Source organism: Bos grunniens, chromosome 28 (assembly GCF_055505025.1).
Source record: "Bos grunniens cultivar Pamir isolate PY7600 chromosome 28, Bosgru_T2T1.0, whole genome shotgun sequence".
NCBI lineage: Eukaryota > Metazoa > Chordata > Mammalia > Artiodactyla > Bovidae > Bos > Bos grunniens.
Genome location: NC_141192.1, coordinates 42718159 through 42737085, shown reverse-complemented (window position 1 = coordinate 42737085; position 18927 = coordinate 42718159).

The window sequence follows — 18927 nt, the reverse complement described above, 5'->3', positions numbered from 1 at the left end:
GTCTTGATGCTTTTTCTCTCACTTTTTTTTTTGAGTTGTGTAATATCAACATGATTATAAATGTCAAAGAAACACAGAAAGTCACACTCAGAGAAATTCTACTTGTTATCCTTCTGACCCATTCTCATCCTCAAATTCTTTCAACTCTGGTCCCAACCACCCCCATAGATAACCAATCTCATTAGATTCTAGTTTACCCTTCCAATTTTCCTTTTTTGCTAAAATACACAGATACATATATACATTTTAATTTCACCTCCTTTATTAAACAACAGTAACATACTAAAAGTGTTCTTTTGTTTTTACAGCTTTGCTTAGGTATATTTTTTATGTCATAAAATTCACCCTCTGCAGGTGTAGGATCTGGTAAGTTTTAATAAAAGTATGTAATGTGCAACCATCACCACCATCCAATTTTAGAACACTTTTGCACCCCTAATCAAACCCTGCTCCCACCACTCTAGAAGATAGTTCAGTTCAGTTCATTCACTCGGTTGTGTCCGACTCTTTGCAACCCCATGAATTGCAGCACTCCAGGCCTCCCTGTCCATAACCAACTCCCGGAGTTCACCCAAACTCATGTCCATCGAGTCGGTGATGCCATCCAGCCATCTCATCCTCTGTTGTCCCCTTCTCCTCCTGCCCCCAATCTCTTCCAGAATCAGTCTTTTCCAATGAATCAACTCTTTGCATGAAGTGGCCAAAGTTATTGGAGTTTCAGCTTTAGCATCCGTCCTTCCAAAGAACACCCAGGACTGATCTCCTTTAGAATGGACTGGTTCTTCTGCCCTCTAATTGTCATTTTTATATCTTAGAAGTCATCATTTGTCACTTCATAGTCATTCCCCTCATTTGTTGTAGTTGTGTAATATACTCCATTGACTGTATTTACCAGTGGTCACTCAACCAGTCCACACCAAGTTTTGGAATCAGGTTACTTCCAGCAATTTGCAACTACAAATAATTCTGGAATGAGTGATCTTGTGCAGGAGTATTTTCATACTTTTAAGGTATATCTTCAAGGTTAATTCTTATCAGTGGAATCTGGTCAAAATGAAAACACACAGGTAGTTGTGATAAATATCACCAAATTTCCCCTCAAAACAGTTGTACCTACTTGCATTCCCAACAGCAATGTACATGAATGGCCAATAGGCTGAGTTATCAAGCTTAGTCAATTCTGCCAAATGACAGGTGAAACATGTCATCTCAGAGTCATTTTAATTTGCTTTTCTCTAATTAGACTGATACTGAACATGTTTTAATATGTTTAAAAGCCATTTTTTTATCTTACAGGTGAATTATCTTTTCATTTCTTCTGCCTATTTTTCTATTTGGTTTCCTTCTCCTCCAATTTCAATAGTGCTTTATATGTTAAGGATGCAACCTCAGTCCCTTCAGTCATGTCCGACTCTTTGCAACCTTGTGGACTGTAGCTCACCAGGGTCCTTTGTCCATGGGATTTTCCGGGCAAGAACACGGGAGTGGGTTGCCGTTTTCTCCTCCAGGGGATCTTCCTGAGTCAGGGATCAAACCTGGGTCTCCTGCATTGCAGATATTCTTTATTGATGAGCCACTGGGAAAGCCCATGTATTAAAGATGTTAATCCTTTATTTCTGAAGTATTTTGCAAATGTTTTCTCCCACTTTGTCATTTGTGTTTTGATTATGCTTAAGCTGGGGTCTTTTGTGGGTCTATTTGTTTGCCATGCCAACAGTGTTCATGTAAAAGTAATTAGTTTTATGTAATCAAAGGTATCAATCTTTTCTTTTACCACATCCGGATTTTGAGCCACAGTTAGAAAACTTTTCCTCACACCTATGTTGCTGGAAAATTCATCCATGTTTTCCTCTAATACTTTTATGATGTCATTTTTTTATAGTTAGGTCTCAGATTCATTTGGAGTTTATTCTTGTGCAGGTGAAGATGTACATCTAATTTCATCTTTTTTCAAAGGGCTACCTAGTTATTCCAACACAATATATTAAAAAGTTTATCTCTGCTCCAATGATATGAGCCACCACCTTTGCTGTTGTTTAGTTGCTAAGTCGTGTCCACCTCTTTGCAACCCCATGGACTGTAGCCTGCCAGGACTCTCTATCCATGGGATTTCCCAGGCAAGAACACTGGAATGGGTGGCCATTTATCATACACTAAATTCCACATGTAATTGGCTCTGCTTCTGGACTTTGCATTCATTCCATTACTATATGGTTTCTTCATGCACCAATAACACACTAGTTTAATTACAGAGGGTTTATCCTTCTTTTTAAAGTCTGGTAGAGCTGTTTCCCCTTGTAACTTTTATTTCTCAAGATTTTAATGGTTATTTTATGTCTGATTTTTCATATGGACTGATGTATCACTTGTCTCACTCCATAAAAAAGCTTATTTGCATTTTCACTGGGATCATGTTAAAGTCATAGATTAACTTTGAAGAAACTGGCTTTTTTTATGATGTTAAGTTAACCCATCCAAGATCAAGGGATTTCTATTTGCTTGAGACTACTTCTGTGTCTTGCAGAAGTGTTTTAAAGTTTTCTTCAGGTAGGATTTGCCTGTTTCTTGCTAAGTTTATTTCTAAGTATTTTATCTTCATTGTTGCTGTTGTTCCCTCTAACTGGTTTTTATGTAGAAGAAAGCCATTGATTTCTGTACATCAAGTTTTTACCCTGCTGTCTTAAAATCTCTTTTCTTGTTTGATTTACTATTATCATAGATTTTTTATGGTTTTCCTATTTTATTATCATATCATGTGCAAATTGAGATGGTTTTGATTCTCTTTCTCTATAACTTAAGCTTTCTAATTGATTTCCCTAACTGCTGATACCTCTAGTACAACTGTGGAACAAGAATGAAGATAGTGGTCATCTTGCCTTTGTGGACATGCCTCTAGTGTTTTCCCATCACCTAAGATGTTGACTTTAGGATTCAAGCATACAAAATATTTTATCATAAGGAGAAGTAACCATCCACTCTTATTTTCTTAACTGATATATCAGGCATGGGTGTTGATTTCTATGAAAGGTCTTTCAGAATCTGTGGAGATACTTACATGATTTTTTCCTTAAGTGTATTGTTATACAGGTGGATTTCCTCATGTTGCACTAAGCTTGCATTTCTGGAAAAAATATCATTTGTTTAAGGTGCATTGGTTTATTAACGTTGCATTTGATTCAGTGTATGAATAATCTGTTTAGTACTTTTGCGTCAATATTTATAAGTAATATTCTATAATTTCATTTTTGTAGTTACTTTGTCAGGTTGAGGAATCAATGTTATACTTACTTTCAAAAAACAATTAATATGTTCTCCTTTATTTTCAATGCTCTGAAATGATTAATAAAGACTGTAGCCTACCAGGCTCCTCCGTCCATGGGATTTTCCAGGCATGGATATTGGAGTGGGTTTTCATTTCCTTCTCCAGGGGAACTTCCTGACCCAGGGATTGAACCCAGGTCTCCTGTATTGTAGACAGAAGCTTTACCGTCTGAGCCACAAGGGAAGCCCCTTATAAAGACTAGAGGATAGCTAAAAATAAATAAATAAATAAAATTGAGACCTAATGGCAAGGGCAGTCAATCAAACCAGTCAATCCTAAAGGAAATCAGTCCTGAATACTCATTGGAAGAAGTGATGTTGAAGCTGAAGCTCCAGTATTTTGGCCACCTGGTGTGAAGAACTGACTCATTGGAAAAGACCCTGATGCTGGGAAAGATTGAAGGCAGGAGGAGAAGGGGCAACAGAGGATAAGATGGTTGGATGACATCACTGACTCTATGGACTTGAGTTTGAGCAAGCTCCAGGAGTTGCTGATGGACAGGGAAGCCTGGCGTGCTGTAAAGTCCATGGGGTCACAAAGAGTTGGACATGACTGAGCAACTGAACTGAACTGAACTGAATGGCAGAAGAAGCATTTTCCCCACTTGAAAGGTAGAGAGTTGGGACCTCAAAGCCTCCTGGAAATCACTGTTCTTGCCTGGATTCTCTTCAGTACAGGAATGCCTCTGCAAATACAAGTGACTTTTCTCCAAAGAAACAGGGTGCTTCCAACTCCTTGTTAGGAGCTCATCCCACAGAACTCTGTATCTAAACGTTACAAGAAGCCTCAAAGTAAGGTCCAGATTTTCCAGACAACAGAGTTATTCATAAAGTAGTTTCCAAGAAGCCTTACTCAGTCTCATGCAATAACTCTAGTATTCCTTTCAGGAATCCCAGGACTCTTGCATCCGCAATGTTTTCCCTGAAAGAACACTGTGCACCAAAAGTATTTTTCTTAGCCCCTGAGCAGCATCAAGTGCCAGAGGTCATTGGGATCAACACTTTGTGAGTGGAGAGAAGGGCAAAGCATTTTTTCTTCCTTGGATTCTTAGATTTCCAAAGCTTCCAAAGAGTCCCAGGACCACATGTCCAGCTGTGGTCTGTTGCACGTCTCTTGTGCAATGCCATTTTGCTTCAGTGAGTAAAGCCAAACTGCACCAGAAAACAACAACAACAACAACAAAAACCTCTGTGCTTACAATTCATTCTGGGAACTCACACCGGATGCCTGTCTATCTCAAGCAGAAAACAGATTTTAGAAGCAGCCTGGAAACAGTGCAGGATTTCCCTGAACATTCCTAGGCCTTTGGAAGATCTGAAGGCAGCTAGGCCTAACCAGGGCAGTAAGTAGGATATGCAGTTCACCACATGCAGACATCCCTGCCTCCACAAGTTTATTCATGGCAGGGTTCCGTGTGTCCCAGATGTCACTTTTCGCTGGTCAGAAACTGCAGGTAGATATGCTGTGTGTCAACTTTGAAATTGGGGTCTGATGACAAAACCACAATTTTCTGCACTTGAAAGCTAGAGAGCTGCGGTTTTAAAGCTGCCTGGAAATCACTATTGTTGCTGTCTTCTCTTCAGTGCAGGAATGCCTCTGGGAGAACAAGTGAGTTTTCTCCTAAGAAACAGAGTTTACAATTCCTTGCTAGGAGCTCATCCCACAGCACTCTCTAGCTAAAGGGCAAACTGAACATGACCAGTAGCTTCAAAATAAGGTCTGGTTTCTATCATCAAAAAAGGTATTTATGCAACAGTTTCCAAGAAGCCTTTCTCAATCTATTGCAATAACTGTAATATGCCTTTCGAGATATTTAGGACTTTCACATCTGCACCATCTTCCCTGGAAGCACACTGAACACTGAAAGTCTCTTCTGTTGGCTCCTGAGCAGTATCGAGTCTGAGAGGTCATTGGGATCAACTCTTTGTGTGCAAACTGAAGAGCAAAGCACTTCTTTCTTCCTTGGATAGCTAGATTAGCAAAGTTCTCAAACAGCCTCAGGAACACAGCTCTAGCTGCTCTTATGTGCAATGCTGGTCTGTCTCGGTGAGTAAACCTGAGCTACACTGAAAAAAGACGTTGTGTCTAAAACTCATTCTGGGAGCTCCCGTCTGATGCTAATTTATCTCACACAGACACAAATTAGATCCAGCTTGAAAACGGTGCCGGTTTTCCCTGAACGTTCCTATGTATGTGTTAGTCCTTCAGTCATGTCCAACTCTTTGCAAGTCCATGGACTATAGCTCACCAGGCTCCTCTGTCCACGGGATTTCCCAGGCAAGATTACTAGAGTGGGTTGCCATTTCCTCCTCCAGGGGATCTTCCCAACCCAGGAATTGAACCTGGGTCTCTTGCATTGCAGGCAGATTCTTTACCATCTGAGTCCCCAGGGAAGCACATTTCTAGGCCTTACCAAGGTAGTAACTATGGTCTGAAGTTCATTCCACTGCACTTCCTAGCTAAAGGGCAAACTATCTATACATGAACACTAGTCTCAAATTAAGGTCCAGTTTTTCCCTTCAACCAAGTTAGGTGAATAGCAGTTTCCATGCAGCCTTACTGAATCTAGTGCAATAATTCTAGTATCCCTTTCAGGACTCCTAAGACTCTCAAATCTGCACTGTTTTTCCTAGAAGAACACTGTATACACAGTCTCTTCTATGGCTCTTGAGAATCATTAAGTGGCAATGGAGCAAATAAATGTGACTCATCCAAGTATGCTGTCAGAATGGTTGTGCCCAGTGTTCTTTCAATGATAGAAGTCAACCCATATGGATGGCATGCTTAGGGTTTCTGCCAGGGCCTTTGGACCTCAGTCTTCTCTAGGTTACTTTTATTCTTTCTTGGAGAAAGGAACCTCTCTGAGAATGAAGTAATGGCCTCGTGTGCGTGAACCCAAATGTCAGGAAGCCATTTCCTTCTTCAGGGGATATTCCCAACCCATCGAAATATGTCTCTTTTGTCTTCTCCATTGTCTCTTTACCACTAGCACCACCTTGGAAACCTCAGAAGAATCAACTTATTTTGCATTCCATGTTATCAGCACCAAGCACTTCAAACAGTCTTCTGTCTGGGAAGTGATGTTATCACTTGACTTGATATAGGTAAGGTTTTTTTTCCCCTAGATTTGAACACCAGTCTTCATTACTATGTGATATTGAGTTTAGGGAATCATGATCCTTGTGGTCAGAAGTGACAGACTTTCAGACAACCTGGGTAAAGAACGATGCTGCTCCCATTACACGTGTGCATGCATGCATGCTAAGTCACTTCAATTGTGTCCAACTCTGTGATCCTAAGGACTGTAGCCTACCAGGCTCCCCTGTCCATGGGATTCTCCAGGCAAGAATACTGGGGTGGGTTGTCATGCCCTCCTCCAGGGGATCTTCCCAACCAAGGGATTGAACCCATGTCTCCTATGTCTTCTGCATTCAGTTCAATTCAGCTCAGTCACTCAGTTGTGTCTGACTCTTTGCAACCCCATGAATTGCAGCACGTCAAGCTTCCCTGTCCATCACCAACACCCAGAGCTTGCTCAAACTCATGTCCATTGAGTCAGTGATGCCATCCAACCATATCATCCCCTGTCATCCCCTTCTCCTCCTGCCTTCAGTCTTTCCCAGAATCAGGGTCTTTTCCAATGAGTCAAATCTTCACATCAGGTGGCCAAAGTGGGAGCTTCAGCTTTAGTATCAGTCCTTCCAATGACTATTCAGAACTGATTTCCTTTATGATTGTCTGGTTTGATCTCCTTGCAGTCCAAGGGACTCTCAAGAGTCTTCTCCAACACCACAGTTCAAAAGCATCAATTCTTTGGCACTCAGCTTTCTTTATATTCCAACTCTCACATCCATACATGACTACTGGAAAAACTATAGCTTTGACTAGACAGACCTTTGTCAGCAAAGTAATACCTCTGCTTTTTAATATGCTCTCTAGGTTTGTCATAGCTTTTCTTGAAGTATACATTGGCATGCAGGTTTTGTTACCATTAGTGCTACCTGGGAAGCCCAATTACATGTGTAGCCAGTGGTTTCTTGCCCTGGGAAAAAAAATTCCCAGGTCCCTGCTCTTTAACAGAGTGGAAGCCAGCCTGGAAGTGTAGGCCACTATTCTGTTGTCTAAGCACTGTATCATACTGCTCTTTGGAGAGTTTCATTCAGGCTGTGTTAAGTTTTGTGTTCTTTCAGGCAAGCTGAAGGGAATCCCTTTCACGCCACAGGAAAGGGCTACTTTCTAGTCTGACAATGTACATGTTGCTGGCAAGTTAGATGAACAAGCTATTACACACTGAATTCCTTCCAAGTACGAAACCTGTGCCAGTAACTTGGTGCAACTCCTGAATTATATAACAGACATGCAAAGCATCCCTGTCTAATGTTCCAGGGCAGGCTCGAGCACAAGCCTTGATGTTCCTCCACAGAGTAGGAGAGAAAGCGTTTAAAGAAGCAGAAAAGATCTTGGTGAACTCTTGTGTGAAGAAACGTTTGTCTCTCAAGCCGTATGTCAGAATGGTTGCGCCCAGTGAGCTGTCAGAGCACGGAAGTGAACCCGGGTGCCTGACACCGGAAGGGTTTCTTTCACTATCTTGGGATCACCGTGCTTCTCTAGGCTACTTAGTGTAGACAGGTACCTGACCAGGAACTTAGGAAGGGCTGTGTGCCTCTGATTATCACAAGAAGTTTCTCAGAAGAACCAAAGATTCTGTTTCCAAAGCCACCGGTATCCTTGGTTTCCATCAGTGTTCTAACTGAGATGGGACATAATCCCCTCTGTAGGATATGGGTAAGGATTTTGTGCCTCAACCTGAAAATGGAACATTCAACATTTTGACATAATGATGAGCTCAAAGAACAGTGCTCAGTGTGATTGGAACATAAAGCTTTTAAAATGGACAGCTTGAATAAAGATGTTTTTGCCCTGGGGCCTGTGACAGCTGCTTTCTGCCTTTGAAAAGAACTATTCGGACCCTGTTGTTTCATGGAGCAGAAGCCAATCCAAATGGGTGATACTCTGTAAGCTACTGTTTGAGAGATGTGTCATAGCAGTCTTTTGCAAGGTTCATGAAGGCTGTGCTAAGCTCATCCATCCAGTAAAAGTGAAATTCTTTCAGGCCACAGGATGGGGTTAGTTTCCCTTTGGATAAAATACTTGTTACTGGGAAGTGACATGAAGGACCTCTTTCACACTGGGTTCCTTCACAATACAGAACCTGAAGTTCTGAAGACCTGTCCTGCCAGTTTTTTTCCTGACCACAGAATGTCTCATTTCTGCTCTCCACCCTGAACTACTTTCAGGGGGTGTTGGAGGTCAGCAGCTGCAGCAGCACATGATTTAATCCTTATAGAGGCAGATGGCAAGCACCCATGGCAAGTGCCAATTTGTGGTTGACAAGGGGATTCCCAGATTGTTCTCATAATGGAGGAATATTAAGGAGAAGGCACTCAAATCTGAACATCATCCTGCGGGATCCTCATGTTAGATTCACCATCTGGAGAACTTCAAAATACTAAAGCTAGGCCTTTATCCCAGATGGATTTTAACTTTTATCCTTGAAATTTTTGCTCATACACCTAAATATAAAGAATAGTAACTGATCCCCATGTGCCGTCCACTGGCGCCTCTCAAACCCTGCCCCATGGTGATCCTGGGAGAGCTTCCAAACCTATTAGTGCTCCTCCTTTGTAAAATCACTGCCCTGAGATGGTTGATGCCAGCACCTGTGTCTTACAGTTTCAGGCATCACCAGCAATTCCTCCTCCAACTTTTCCCACTACCTCCCATTATTCTTCAAAGCACAACTCAGTGCACAAACCCTGGCTTCCATGTAGCCTCGATCACTCTACTCAAACATCCTCTACAGGACAATGTTTTTGTAAACGTGTCTGTGGCTTGAGATGACAAGGAAAAGGTGTGAGGTCATAATTAAGCATTTTCTACGACAAAGACATGTTTATTATTGGGGAGAACATCAAGGAATTCTGGACATTTAGTGGTAAGAGTAGAACAACATGAAGATCTCTACCTCCTCCAAGAGCTGGTAACTAAGACAGCCTCTGTCCAATTCAGACATTCTTTGTGTCCAAAGCTTTTGGATCATAAAAGCCAAATGTAATGCAATTTCTTCTGTGGGAGCCCAGATGCAGGTGAAATTTGATCTCTTTCACCTCCCTCATGATGAGGGAGGACAGAGTGAAGCTTTGCTCTTATTCTCCAACACTGAACTGGAAAATCTCACCAAATTAAAATAATGGAAATATCATGACAAGATGTTGGTTCAATAAATAATATGTCTCACTTTCTTTTTTAAAAAAACTCTTTATTGAATTTGTTACAATATTGCTTCTGTTTTATGTTTTTTGTTTGTTTGTTTGTTTTTTGGCCATGAGACATGTGGGATTTTAGCTCCCTGACCAGAGACTGAATCTGCACCCTCTGCGTTGGAAGGCAAAGTTTTAACCACTGAACCATCAGGGAAGTCCCCCAGGTCTTATTTTCTTATTAATCCATTCATGGCAGATGAAGTGGAATGAAGAGGCATGCAGAAAAGAAAGGAGGCAGAGTGGCTGGGATGAAGATCCAGTTAGAATGGAGAACCCTTCATCAGAACTCTATCCCTGGTTAAAGAGGCCATGGCAACATATCTTCTCCCTCATCTACAACCCTTCTCTCAGTCACCCAGCAACGAATGGTGGAGAAGAGTGTTACGTAATAATCATGGTTTCCAGTTTCTGTACTTGATATTTGACATCTTGAGGTCTTGCTGACCCTGGAGGATTTGCCCCTCCCAAGGCTACTTAATTCTTAGGGGTAGTGAATAATTCAGCTGAGAGTGTGCCTTTCACATGCAAACTGACCAATCCAGAGCCTACACCCCAACTACCTCCTTTATCAAGCTCTCACACTCTAGGCTATTCACCCTCCCTAATCACCCCACTGCCAGATACAACAACCAGGAACAGACTTCTGCCCTAGACCCAGCTGCAGCTTTTCAAACTAGTCAATCTTAAGCCTGCTTACCCTTCCTCTTTTATTCCTTCCCATGGAAATCACAATAAAAATTCTCACCACATTTTTTTCTCCACTCCTTCTGCCTCATGACTGATCCCAGTGCTTCCCCATATGACCCTGCATGGCTTAGTGAACCCCACTCTTCTTGGGATCTGTGAGTATAACAAGTTATCATTTCAATGGCAATTGATAAGTTCAATTTGCAGGAAGAAATTAAGAGCACTGGAAATAGTATCTGGGGTCAAGAGGTAACAGAACCAGACATGGAACGATGGAAAGAAATACATCAAGGATGCATAATGTCACCCTGCTTATTTAATTTATATAAGTAGAGTACATCATGCAAAATGCAGGGCTGGATGAATCACAAGCTGGAATCAAGATTGCCAGGAGAAATATCAGAATCTCATATATGCAGATGATACTACTCTAATGGAAGAAAGTGAAGAGGAACTAAAGAGCCTCTTGATGAATGTGAAAAAAGGAAAGTGAAAAATCTGGCTTAAAATTCAACATCCAAAAAATTAAGATCATGGCATCTGGTCCCATCACTTCAGGCAAATAGATGGGGGAAAAATGGAAACTGTGGCAGATTTCAGTTTTGGGGGCTCCAAAATAACTTCAGACAGTTACTGCAGGCTTGAAATTAAAAGACACTTGCTCCTTGGAAGAAAAGCCATGACAAACCTAGACAGCATATTAGAAAGCAGAGACCTCACTTTGCCCACAAAGGTCTGTCTGGTCAAAGCTATGGTTTTTCCAGCAGTCATGTATGGATGTGAGAGTTGGACCATAAAGAAGGTTGAGCACCAAGGAATTGATGCTTTTGAACTGTGGTGCTGGAGAAAACTCTTGAGAGTCCCTTGGACAGAAAGGAGATCAAACCAGTCAATCCTAAAGGAAATAAGTCCTGAGTATTCACTGGAAGGACTGATGCTGAAGCTGAAGCTCCAATACTTTGGCCACCTGATGTGAAGAGCTGACTCATTGGAAAAGACCCTGATGCTGGGAAAGATTGAGAGCATAAGAAGAAGGAGGCAACAGAGGCTGAAATGGTTGGATGGCATCACCATGAGTTTGAGCAAACTCAGGGAAATAGTGAAGGACAGGAAGTCTGGTGTGCTGCAGCGCCTGGATCATAAAGAGTTGGACAGGACTTAGTGACTCAGCGACAACAAATATAAAAGCTTGTGTAAATGTACTTTCTCTCTTTTCTCCTAATTTTGTTAAAAGACGTAAGATTATGTAAAGTAATAATTATAACAATATATTTTTGGATTAATAACATATATAGAGGTATATGATGATAATAGCACAAAGAAGAAGGGAAGAAATGAAGACATATTAGAGCACTATTGCTGTATTTTATGAGAATTAAGTCAGTATTAACCTGAAAAAGATGGTACAAGTTAGCATGCTTATTGTAATTTGTAGAGCCATCACTGAGAAAATAACTCAAAGCTACAATAAAGCAACAGTTACCCTAAAAAAAATTGTTTAGCACAAAAGCAGTAAATGGAGAACAGATTTTAAAAGTGAGATGTAGAAAACAAAGTGGCAACCTAAATCCAACCACATCAATAATTATATTAAATATAAATGGACTGAACACTATAATCAAAGGCAGTTAGACTGAATTTTAAAAAGCAAGATTCAATGAATACTGTTTGTAAGAGATATATTTCACACACACACACACACACACACAAATAGGTTGGAAGTAAAATGATGAAAAGGGTATACCATGCAAATGGTAGAAACAAGAGAGCCAGAGGTGACATACACTTACTATCAGACAAAATAGATCTTAAGAATTTAAAAGGATTATAAGTGAGCACTATGAACAACTTTATACCGACAAATCAACTTAAATGAAATGAAAAATTTTTCTAGAAAGAAATTGCCAAAACTGACCTAAGGGGAAACTAGAAGTCCTGAATGGGCTTCCCAGGTGGCTCAATGATAAAGAATCCATCTTCCAATGCAGGAGATGCAGGAGACATACGTTCAGTCACTAGGTTGGGAAGATTCCTTAGAGTAGGAAATGGCAACCCACTCCTGTACTCTTGCCTGGAAAGTTTCATGGACAGAGGAGCCTGATGGGCTACAGTCCATGGGGTCACAAAGAGCAGACACAATTGATCACAGAGCACACATAAAAGTCCTGAATAGATCTGTAACAAGTTATGAAATTAAAATAATAACTTTAAAATCTTCTTGTAAAGAAAATCCCAGGCTTTTCTATCAGAATTCACTGGTAAATTCTATCTAATATTTAAAGAAGCAATAATACCAATCTTATACAACTCTTTTAGAGTACAGAGGAAGAGGCACAATTTCCCAACTCACTCTATAAGGCTGATATTACCAGAAAAAAGGCCAAAACAAAGACATCAAAGAAAAGAAAACTACAGACCAACATTGATATTGCAATATATCCAGTAGCCTATAAAAAGAGTTTAAACACCATGACCATGTAGGATTTATCCTAGAAGTTCAAGGTTGACTTGACATTAAAAAATTAATCCATGTGTTACATAATTCTAACAGAATAAAGGACAAAACCTCATGATCACCTCAATAGATGCAAAAAAATTTCCAGCAATATCCAACACCATTCATGATTAAAATTCTTTAAAAACTAAGGATAAAAGAAACTTTCTTAACTTTATAAAAAGCATCTATAAATACCCTACAACTAATACACTTTATAGTAAAAGACTAAATCTTTTCTCCCAAAGATCAGGAATGAGGTAAAGATTTCAGTACTCACCACTTCTATTCAACTTCATATTGGAGGTTCTACCAAGTGAGATAGAGGCAAGAAAAAAGCAATTGAACACATACTGAGTGGAAACAAAGAGCTAAACCTGTTCACAGATGACGTGCATCTGCATGCAGAAAATCCTGACGATTCTACATAAAATCCACAGAAAGCACAAAATAAGACTACTTATGCCGCTTGATTTCAAAACTTACTTTAAAGCTATTGTAAACAAGAGAATGTGATTTTGGCTTAAGGGGGAAACATACAGATATATTGAATGGAAGAAAAATCCAGAAATGGACTCTTACATTTATGGTCAAACAATTTTTTACAAAGGTGCCAAGTCAACTCAGTGGAGGAAAGGATGACCTTTTCAGCAAATGATACATAAAGGATTAGATATCCATATGTGGTGGTAGGCCCTCAGTTATATCCGACTCTTTGCAACCCCATGGACTGCAGCCCACTAGGCTCCTCTGTCCATGGAATTCTTCAGGCAAGAATACTGAAGTGGGTTGCCATTCCTTTCTCCAAAGGATCTTCCCAACCCAGGGATTGAACCTGGGTCTCCTGCATTGCAGGCAGATTCTTCGCTGTTTGAGCCACCAGGGGATAACCATATATAAAATAAAAACAAAAACAAACAGGTTGGTATCTCACAACACAATAAAAAAAAAAAAATCAGCTCAAAATATATCATACTTGAAATGTAAGAACTAAACCTGTCAGTCTTCTAGAATAAAATATGAGAGTAAGTCTTTGTGACCTTGGATTAGGCAAAGATTTCTGATATGACACCCAAAGTGCAACTCATTAAAAAAAAAAAACAAAAACAAAACACAACTTTGGTAAATTAGACTTCATTGAAATTAAAATATTTGCTTTTCAGAAAGCACCATTATATTAAGCCACAAACTGGAAGGAAATATTTGCAAATTGTATGCCTAATAAATGATTTGTATCCAGAATATATGAAGAAGTTTTACAACTCAATAAGGAAACACTCAGTTTTTAAAATGGGCAATATTTCAATAGACATTTCTCCAAAGAGGATACACAAATGGCTACTAAGCATGTGAAAAGATGTTCAACATCATTAGTCATTAGAGAAATGCACACACCTACCCATTAAGGCCGCAATGAAAGACCACACATACAATGGTGTTCATGAAAAAACCAAACTGGTATTATTAAGTATTTCTGAAGATGTACAAAAACTGAGCTTTCATCCCTTGGTTATAGGAATGGAAAATAGTATTGCCAGTTTGAAAAACAGTTTGGTAGCTTCTTGAAAAGTTAAATATACTCTTACCATATAAAGAAACAATTCCAGTCCTAGGTATCTTCCAAAGAAAAATGAAAATATATGATATATACAAAAAGGCTTCTGTGTGACCATTCATAAAACTATTATTTATAAAACCAAAAAATGAAAACAAGCCATGAATGGACAAGCAAAATTCTCTACAGTGGAATTTTTATAAATATTATAAAATAAACTGCTGAAAAATGCTTATTCCATTCCCATTTCTATAAAGTCAAATCTATAGCGACAAAAAGCAGACCGGCAGTTGCCTGGGGCTGGAAGTGGGAGTGGAAATTCACTGCAGACAGCATAAAGAAGTGTTGGGGGCCAGAGTGAGGTACTCCGCCCATGGCAAAGGTCATGAGGAAGGAGGCTCGACATACGCAAAGGCGGGATCGAGCCTCAGGAGTCCCCCTGGAAATCCTCGAGCGTCTACCACCATAACCAGAGCCTGCCTACTTTACTACTTTGTGCTCTTACCTACACCTCTGACTTTACAGGGGGCTGTCCCCCACCACCTCTTTCGGAGAGGGAGTTAACCTAGAGCTCCAGTTAATAATAATTCCTGGGCGTGATAAGAGTGTTTTAACCTACAAACTCCTCTGAAGGTTCTCTAGCCTGCCTGACAGGCTCGTCCGGCCACATGTGATTGCTCACAGCCTCCCAACCGTGAGAGGTACGAGATGCTTTAAACCTTCTAAAAACAGGTTCCTTAGAAAAGTTAGAAAACTATTAGTATAAGTATAATGGGCTGATTAGAAATTGTGTTGGTGAAGGGTTTTTCATTTGTTGAGCCAATGTTTGTTGCTAAGTCTCCACATCCCCTGCCCTTACACACATTAATGAATATATAGAAGAAATAAGTATTAACCTTTGATATTAATCACGTTAGACCTTAGGCTAAGTAAATTCTTTCCTTAACTAAAACCCACTACACCCTCACCCTGAAGGAATGTAACTTTACTTGGGTGGCGTCTGTTTTGAGAATAATCAGCCCTGGAGAAATAAGTGTCCTGATTGACTGACCGCTGTCACAAGGAGAGGGTCGTAAATTGTCAGCAGGCCCCCCTGGCCAGAAGATGATGTAACACCCCTAAGACCTCTGTATACATTTGTGTGAAGCACCTGACTTTAATAAAAGTCAGGACTGCTGTCCCCATGTGACTTTTGTATAACATCTCAGTGTATAAAAACAGACTCTGGAAAATAAAGAATTGGGATCAGTTTCTCGAAATACTGGTCTCCCCATGTCGCTCTCTCTCTCACTCTGGTTGAGTCTCCATCTGGAGCGCGGAACCCACCATGCTTACTAATTATGCCTGGGCTTCTAAGATCCGACCGGGGAGGCCTCAGTGTCTCCTCTCCTTCGGGAGAACGGAAGGACGCCTGCGGCCTACGTAAGTGGTGCAAACTTCTTGTCTTGAAGTTTTATTGGTCTCCCGCGTAAACCAAGCCACTCAGCCTCTTTTCTCCACTGAATTTTCCTACTGAGCTATCCTTATTCTATTACTCTTTATATCTCTAATTAATATCTAATTGAAGCTATCGTATCCTGATCCTCGCCTACGCCGTCTCTCCTTCGAATACCCTGGATCAGCCGGGGCTGGTCCCCGGCAAAGAAGTTTTCTGGGGTGATGGAAATCTTCTATGGATTGTAAGGATAGTTGCACAGCTCTGCAAATTTAAAAAGGATTTGCTTGTATACTTATAATGGGTGTATTTTGTGGTATGTAAATACACTTTCGTAAAGTTGGTAATAAAAAGTACATGATCTGTGAAATGAGAGACATAAACACAGATGTAAGAGAGAAATTACATCCAAGGGCAGGAGCGGCGGCTGAGAGGAGCTGCCCCACGCCCAAGACAAGAAAAACCAAAGTAAATGGCAGGCGCTGAGTGCGGGCGTAAGAGGGCAGCAGACTGAAACCACAGTCACAGACAACTAGCCAATCTGATCACATGGACCACAGCCTTGTCTAACTCAATGAAACTAAGTCAGGCCCTATGGGGCCAACCAAGACAGACGGGTCATGGTGGAGAGGTCTGACAGAATGTGCTTCACTGGAGAAGGGAATGGCAATCCACTCCAGTATTCTTGCCTTGAGAACCCCATAAACAGTATGAAAAAGCAAAAAGATAGGACACTGGAAGATGAACTCCCCAGGTCGGTAGGTGCCCAATATGCTACTGGAGATCAGTGGAGAAATAACGCCAGAAAGAATGAAGGGATGGAGCCAAACAAAAACAACACCCAGTTGTGGATGGGACTGGTGATAGAAGCAAGGCCTGATGCTATAAAGAACAATATTGCATAGGAACCTGGAACGTTAGGTCCATAAATCAAGACAAATTGAAAGTGGTCCAACAGACGGCAAGAGTGAACGTTGACATTCTAGGAATCACGAACTAAAATGGACTGGAATGGGTGAATTTAACTCGGATGACCACTATATCTACTACTGTGGGCAAGAATCCCTTAGAAGAAATGGAGTAGCCATCATAGTCAACAAAAGAATCTGAAATGCAGTACTTGGATGCAATCTCAAAAATGACAGAATGATCTCCGTTCATTTCCAAGGCAAACCATTCAATATCATGGTAATCCAAGTCTATGCCCCAACCAGTAACACTGAAGAAGCTGAAGTTGAACGATTCTATGAAAACCTATAAGATCTCTTAGAACTAACACTCAAAAAAGATGTCCTTTTCATTATAGGGAACTGGAATGCAAAAGTAGGAAGTCAAGAAACACCTGGAGTAACAGGCAAATTTGGCCTGGAGTACAGAATGAAGCAGCGCAAAGGCTAATACAGTTTTGCCAACAGAACGCACTGGTCATAGCAAACAACCACTTCCATCAACACAAGAGAAGACTCTACACATGGACATCACCAGATGGTCAACACTGAAATCAGATTGATTTTATTCTTTGCAGCCGAAGATGGAGAAGCTGTACAAAGTCAGCAAAAACAAGACTGGGAGCTGACTGTGGCTCAGATCATGAACTCCTTATTGCCAAATTCAGACTGAAATTGAAGAAAGTAGGGAAAACCACTAGACCATTCAGGTGTGACCTAAATCAAACCCTTTATGATTATTACAGTGGAAGTGAGAAATAGACTTAAGGGACTAGATCTGATAGAGTGCCTGATGAACTATGGACAGAGGTTCATGGCATTGTACAGGAGGCAGGGGGCAGGACCATCCCCAAGAAAAAAGAAATGCAACAAAGCAAAATGGCTGCCTGAGGAGGCCTTACAAATAGCTGTGAAAAGAACAGAAGCCAAAAGCAAAGGAGAAAAAGAAAGATATACCCATTTGAATGCAGAGTTCCAAAGAATAGCAAGGAGAGATAAGAAAATAATCCTCAGCAATCAATGCAAAGAAATAGAGGAAAACAACAGAATGGCAAAGACTAGAGATCTCTTCAAGAAAATTAGAGATACCAAGGGAACATTTCATGCAAAGATGGGCTCAATAAAGGACAGAAATGGTATGGACCTAACAGAAGCAAAAGATATTAAGAAAAGGTGGCAAGAATACACAGAAGAACTATACAAAAAGATCTTCATGACCCAGATAATCATGATGATGTGATCACTCACCTAGAGCCAGACATCCTGGAATGTGAAATCAAGTGGGCCTTAGGGAGCATTACTATGAACAAAGCTAGTGGAGGTGATGGAATTCCAGTTGAGCTATTTCAAATCCTTAAAGATGATGCTGTGAAAGTGTTGCGCTCAATATGCCAGCAAATTTGGAAAACAGCAGTGGCCACAGGACTGGAAAAGGTCCGTTTTCATTCCAATCCCAAAGAAAGGCAATGCCAAAGAATGCTCAAACTACTGCACAATTGCACTCATCTCACCTGCTAGCAAAGTAATGCTCAAAATTCTCCAAGCCAGTTTTCAGCAATATGTGAACCGTGAACTTCCAGATTTTCAAGCTGCTTTTAGAAAAGGCAGAGGAACCAGAGATCAAATCGCCAACATCCGCTGGATGATAGAAAAAGCAAGAGAGTTCCAGAAAAGCATCTATTTCTGCTTTATTGACTATGCCAAAGCCTTTGACTGTGTGGATCAAAATAAACTGTGGAAAATTATGAAAGAGAAGGGAATACCAGACCACCTGACCTGCCTCTTGAGGAACTTGTATGCAGGTCAGGAAGCAACAGTTAGAACTGGACATGGAACAACAGGCTGGTTCCAAATAGGAAAAGGAGTACATCAAGGCTGTATATTCTCACCCTGCTTATTTAACTTCTATGCAGAGTACATCATGAGAAACGCTGGACTGGAGGAAGCACAGGCTGGAATCAAGATTGCCGAGAGAAATACCAATAACCTCAGATATGCAGATGACACCACCCTTATGGCAGAAAGTGAAGAAGAACTAAAGAGCCTCTTGATGAAAGTGAAAGAGGAGTGAAAAAGTTGGCTTAAAGCTCAACATTCAGAAAACGAAGATCATGGCATCTGGTCCCATCACTTCATGGCAAATAGATGGGGAAACAGTAGAAAC